The sequence below is a fragment of the Malania oleifera genome, chromosome 5, assembly GCF_029873635.1.
Source record: "Malania oleifera isolate guangnan ecotype guangnan chromosome 5, ASM2987363v1, whole genome shotgun sequence".
In the NCBI taxonomy this organism is placed as follows: Eukaryota; Viridiplantae; Streptophyta; class Magnoliopsida; order Santalales; family Ximeniaceae; genus Malania; species Malania oleifera.
The window spans coordinates 13824959-13832060 of NC_080421.1; positions in this window are offsets into that span (position 1 = coordinate 13824959).

Sequence of the window (7102 nt, forward strand, 5' to 3'; positions counted from 1 at the left end):
CCGATCATGATGGATCTGGAGAGACTCAGCATCGAGTTGGTTGAGAGTGACCCACAGTTATATATCGCCAGTCTAGTGGTATATATATGCAGGAAAGAATTAAAGCTGTTTAGAAGGAAGATCTAGAATTAGCAGAGGTGATGGACAGAGTGCAGAGTGGTCAGGGGGGAGGAATTCTGAATTTCAGATGACGGAACCTTGCGGTTCCATTCTAGATTATGTGTTCTTTTCGATACAAAGATCAGAAAGACTATTTTAGAGGAGGCTCACAGATCTTTGTATACAGTTCATCCCGGTAGTACAAAGATGTACAGAGATCTGCGAGAGTCATACTGGTGGAGTGGTATGAAGAGAGAGATCGTCGAGTATGTAGTCCAGTGTTTGACGTGTCAGCAGGTAAAGGCTGAGCACTAGAGGCCGGCAGGCCAGTTGCAGCCGTTATTTATCCCAGAGTGGAAGTGGGATCATATATCTATGGACTTCATGTCAGGACTGCCGACGACATTACATAGCCAGAATGCCATCTCGATGATTGTTGACCGTTTGATTAAGACCGCCCACTTTATACCTATCAAGATCAGTTACTCCCTCAACCGTTTAGCGGAGATCTACATTCAGGAGATAGTTCGTTCTCATGGGGTGCCAGTATCTATAGTGTCAGATTGAGACTCGTGTTTCACTTCATGGTTCTGGAGAAGCTTATAGGAAGCTTTAGGGTCTCAGCTATCTTTCAGCACGACATTCCATCCTCAGTCAGACGGGCACAGACTGAGAGGATGATACAGACATTAGAGGATATGCTCCGTGCTTGTGTATTAGACTTTAGGGGTAGTTGGACTTAGTTCATGTCGCTGGTAGAGTTCGCATATAATAACAGTTATCAGTCTAGTATTGGCATGGTACCATTTGAGGCACTATATGGTAGGAGATGTCGTTCTCCTTTGTTTTGGGATGGAGTGGGTGAGCGGCGAGTAGTGGGTCCGGAGCTTGTGCAGCAAGTGCGTGATAAGGTTCGGCTTATCAGAGATAGGATCAGTGCAGCTCAAAGCCGATAGAAAAGTTATGCTGATAATCGCCGTAGGAATCTGGAATTTGATGTAGGTAATCATGTGTTTTTGAAGATAGCTCTGATGAAAGGGGTTATGTGATTTGGGAAGAAGGGTAAACTTAGTCCTAGGTTTATCAGTCCATTTGAGATTCTAGATAAAGTGGGGCCAGTAGCTTACAGGCTAGCTTTACCACCTGTGTTATCTAGGATCCACGACGTATTCCATATTGCTATGTTGAGGAAATACGTCCCAAATCCTTCTCATATCATCAGTTATGATGAATTAGAGCTTAGTGATTCACTGGTGTATGAGGAGGTACCAGTACAGATTCTGGATAGGAAAGTACAGGAGTTACGTAATAAGGAGATTCCTCAGGTAAAAGTTTTGTGGAGGAATCATGCAATTGAAGAGGCTTCTTGGAAATCCGAGGAACAGATGGAGCAGAAGTATCCACATCTATTCCAAGGAGTCTAAATAGGTAAAATGTAAGTAGTTAGGTAGTATTTCTTTTGCAGGTACCTGTAATGGTTTAATTAGTGTAGCATTTTAGTTTTGGGAGAATTTTTCTTTTGTATATGTAATCTCCTAGGACTCAGAATGTAACCACAATATTCCTCCGCCATAAGTGAGGGTAAGTAATAAAATAAGTAGACCATTTTCTTGTTAAGAGATGACGAGTTACGTAAAAAGTAAATTTCGAGGACAAAATTTTATAAGGAGGGGAGAATGTAACGACCCGAAGAATAATCATATTTAAATAATAAAAGAAAGGGAAATGGAAACCGGAAACAGAAGGAGGCAGTCGACTTCGTTCGTCGACAACATTGCACTTTAGAAGGAATAACCAAGGGGAATTGTTATGGCCTCGTCGACGAACACAGGGGATTTTTGACGAGGGTATAAGAGGACCTCGCCGATGAAGGCAAGATTCGTCGACGAGGAAATACCAAGAGAGGTTTTGGGTAGTCTGAATTTCGTCAACGAGGAGTGGGTTTTGTTGACGAAATTATTAAAGGACTCGTCGATGAGATGACGTGGCTTGTCGACGAATCCAACCCTATAAATAGTGAAAAATTCAGATTTTGATGGAAATCTTGCACAGAAACCCTCTCTCTCTCTCTCTCATCCTTCGGTTCTTCCCTTTTCTCTCTTTGATTTAGGGTCAGATTTCCACCGGTTCGACGATTAGAAGCCACCACGATGCTCTTAGGAAAGTTTCCTACAAGTCTGCCGGAGCGGATCGTCGGTGGGGCTGAGTTGGAAACCATCCCAAATCCAGGGTAAGGCTTTTTACTCAATATTTGGTTAATTGACAGTTGTAGGAAGTGTTATACTTGTAGAAATATTGAACTTTAGTTCTGGGGAATGCTGTTTCCAGGGTGTTGAGTTAGGAACCCTGCGGGTGCGGGATAGATTTTCTTAGGGGCTTTTTAGGAATCAGGTAAGTGGATAAACTAAGCTAGTATTTTATGAAAAATATGTATATTGTTATAGCATTTGATTTCAGGAAAATAAATATATTTATATATGATTTATATTTGGGAAAATATTGTTGAAAGTGATGATATGTTAAACATACAAAAAACCTATTTAGTGTGACATGAGTAGAAATTAATATGAAATGTTGTTTCTGGGAATGTGTTAATAATACAGATTATTATAATGGAAAATCGGGTACAGACCGAGATTTTTATATATTTTGTTGGCGTACGGGTCGCGCTATGTGTATGATTTGTTGGTGTACGACCCGAGCTATGTGTATGATTTTCTAGCGTACGGGCTGAGCTATGGATATGTTTGTCGGCGTACGGGCCGAGTTATGGAAATGATTTGCCAACGTACGTGCTGTGCTATGATTTTCAGGCGCACAGGCCGAGCTATAGTAAAATGTGAAATACCGACGTACGGGCCGATGATTTTTCATGATATACGTATATATGCAAAATGATATGATTGATCTGATAATTAATGATATGAGATATCCATATATCACAGTTTCAGTATATATTATATGATATCAGAAATTGGTTGGTTTGATCTAGTCTAGCACTTTCACGGTACCGTTGCTATGTGTCCATGGTCATCATGATCATGATATTTGTGTTAACGCCGCTGTACAGAGTTGTAATGCCTCGAACCCTTAAACCTGGGTCCGGTGCGTTATACCTGATAGATCATAATCTATAACATACGCAGCGGAAAACATAAATTATAATCTTCATATAACATATACCAGAATTTACTAATTCTAACTACGAACCATAATAAATTAATCATCCACCAGTATTCAAATATATACGTGTCTCCAAAACAATATCCAAAAATACCAGTATGTTTCACAACCATCCATATCTTATAAAACTTAAAACATAAATCATAAAACATAAAATATATATATATCAAAATTAACATAAAAATAGACCATTTTCTCTTTCTATTTACCAAAAATGCTATAAAATCTTGAGCTCTCTAAGCTTGATCTCGAGGAAATCCTGAAAAAGATAATTTCAAATTCGGGTGAGATACATCTCAGTAAGGGAAAAAACAATATATTAAAACAGTGTGTGACCAACATGAGTTTATATAATAACATATTATTTAATATTTAAAAATCATTAACATTTTTGAAATCATTCTTTGATCCTAACGAAACATATGTAAAAGATTTAACCCACGAGATTTCCCGAGGATAGGGGTGATTACCCGCCCATACAAGTAGCACCCCTCTGCTCTGATATTTAGGCAACCCAAAGGTCACAATTTAAGCATATCAGGGCACTCACCTTACTCAGTAAGCCTTTAAGGGTTAACTTGATCTCGTACTCACGCATTCAACAATAGTTTACCGGCAAAGACCCGAAGGATAGGGAATTCTACCTGCCCATACAAGTAGGTTCTCTCAGCCCTAGTGCGTTATGCAGCTATAACCACATTTGAAACTACTAGTGCACTCGCCTTACTCAGCAAGCCCTCAGGCGAAAAGTATGTCTCGCCCAATCGTAACATGTTTTACATACTTCTAATATCATAATACATCATTATTTTCATCGTTATTCAATCATTCACATTCTTTTATGTTCATAACTTAACATTTCCTTGTGTTTCACTTTAAGTGACTCTTTCCCATTTGTATCATTCACATTTCACATTTCATTTCATTGCATTGTCATTCCTTGTCTTTTCATTTCATAACATTTTTATTTCATTCCTTTGTACTACAGCTGCTCTTTAGTCGTCATTTGTTAGTCCATATAGAAATGCGCTAGAATCTGCTACACAACTCCTTTTAACTGTCATCAGTTAGTTCACATAGAAATGTGCTAGAATTTACTAACCCGGCTTTCAGTTTTTGTACCTTTACGTGGTTGCATTTAACATACACAGGCAACATTGTTCATATCATATTTTATTTATAATGTCTTACTTACTTAACCTGCATCTCATACATTTAACATATATTTGCATAGAATCTCATGCCACATAATTTAGCAGTAAAATTCATACATTACCTGTCAAATAAGCCAACCAACATTTAACGTTTATATATTGAAAATACCTTTCATTTCTTACATAATTACACTAAAAATATTTTTCCACTTTCATCCATTCATTTTCGCATATACATATCTAATAAACAGCCCTAAACTCGAAAAAATACAATTTAAACAGTTGACATTTTACCCATACCGAAACATATATACATACATATAACACAATTTATTTTTCCATTAAATTCATAAAAATTCTAATTTAATATATATTTTCCTCTTACCTGGTTTCTTGAACTACGCCAACAGGGACTCCGAAAAATACCTACGGCGCTCACCCGGACCCTGAATAAAAAATTCCTAACTCCAATAAATTATTTTTGAATAAAATATTATTTAAATATTTCCTAGGGCCATGATTCCTAAATAAATAGTAATACCCGCAAATATACTCAAATTGCCAAATTTGTCAAATCTCACTCTTACTTTGGAGTAAAGTCTAGAAAACCCAAATTGAAAATTTATCTACGTCAAAATGACGGCAATCGCGACTAGGACCACGTGGTGGTACCCGATCGTCGATTTAACAGTAGATTTAAAGCAAAATTGAGAAATGGAGAAAAATTACCTTTCCCCAAGAGCAGTACTTAAGCCGTTCCCACGAAAAATCTACTCCAGTAAAAATGTCGGTAGCGGAACCAGGAATCCAACGACACCTTCCGTTTCGTGACCCGCCATAAACTTGTCGAGAAATTGAGAGAAGGAGAGAGACGGAGATGGACGTGCACGTGAGTGCCTGTAATTCTTCTTCTTCTTCTTCTTTTTTAACTTTAAAGATGTATATATATGTATATATAAAACTTTAACTTATACATATTATATATATAGCTTATTTCAATTAGTTTATAGTTTTTTTTTTTAAATCTAATGTAATAATGTTTAATTTAATAACTAATTATTTAATTATTTAATTTATCTTAATTTAATTTAATTTTTTTCTTTTTTCCACGCCATTCCTTTTATTTATTTATTTATTTATTTTTATCTATTTTTTTTATTATTATTTCAATCATTTTAATTTTTCGGGTCTTTATAGGAGTGGTGTGAGATTGGATGGTCGATGTGGTTTATAAGAAGTGTGAGCGCCCCTAGTGTACAGACCAGGTTTGGCAAACCCATCAAACTTACAGACTGTATTTTTGGCTTGGCAGTGGTCGGCCAACCATTGTCAGGTCCCGCCTTCGGGCCACACCAGTCATGTGGGGGTAATACATGATAACAGCCAACTAACCTACTAAGAATGTTTTTGTATTATTATTATATGAGATGAAATACGTTTATGAAAATACAGTATGTTCTGTCATGTTTTGATGATATATATGTTTTCCCAGATTTGACGAAACAGTTGCTGAATATGTTCTGTATGGTATATGTATAACACAGAATACTCATGCTGCCACACACTGGTGTTAATTTATTTCCCTTACTGAGAGGTGTTTCACCTCAAAATTTTATAAACTTTTCAAGAGCCCCAAATAGGAGAGTGGGAAAAGCCCCATTGATTTAGTGTTGTTTGTCTGCCATCTTTGAAGGGTAAGTTTTAGTAGGGACAGTTGGATTTTGTGGGAAATACCCTAGATCTTGTTTTTAGGATGTATATACTGAAATACAATGGATATAGTGACTCTGGTATTTATGGTATTGTGATGTATGGTATAATGAGATGTATATGATTGTATGTTTCCTACTGCTTAGGCTTCTACTATATGTTCAGATATATCCCTGGTATCACGGGTCTAGGTGGGTTATGATTTTCCGAGCTTTGTGATATTGTATTTATTGAAAAAAAAAATGTGGAAATTAAGCAGGTCATCACAACCAGAGTGCTAAAATGGTTCCCAATATATACATATATGATTGTTCCCCAAAATACCCACGACTGGCTAGGGCTATACAGAAATATTCCAAAACAAATACTCACTCTCTACTGACAGGGCAGTACTGAAGCCCCTCTACCTGTGAGCGTAATCTGCTCGCCTATCTGGATCACCTAAAAAATGTGAAATTAATTGGGATGAGCCAACGCTCAGTAAGGCGAAATATGCTCTTACTAGTGTGTGGCAAATGAGTTACAATACTGTGAAAATCTATTACTATATAGTCATGTATCACTGAATTAGTAAAGTACAATACCAGTAATATAATCTTCATTTTTTACCTGTTGCTTAACATTCCTGTACTTTAGGTTTCTATTCAAAATACTACTAATATATATATATATATATATATATTTATATATATATTTTCTGTTTCTGTAAACCTGTATAAACATAATAATAACTGTAAACTTCCCTGTGGATAATTGTGTGTCATGATTTAACCCCTCATGACAGGGTTATGCGGCCCGTAGGCGGGATTTACCCTGGCTGGCCAACCAGGAATAAATCACTATACTCCATAGTATGATCAACCCTCCTCAACCCATATCTGATGAGGAGCCCGTCTACTCGTGGGCTCTATGTGATCGACCTTTATACCACGTATTATTTGAATAGGTGGTTGCAC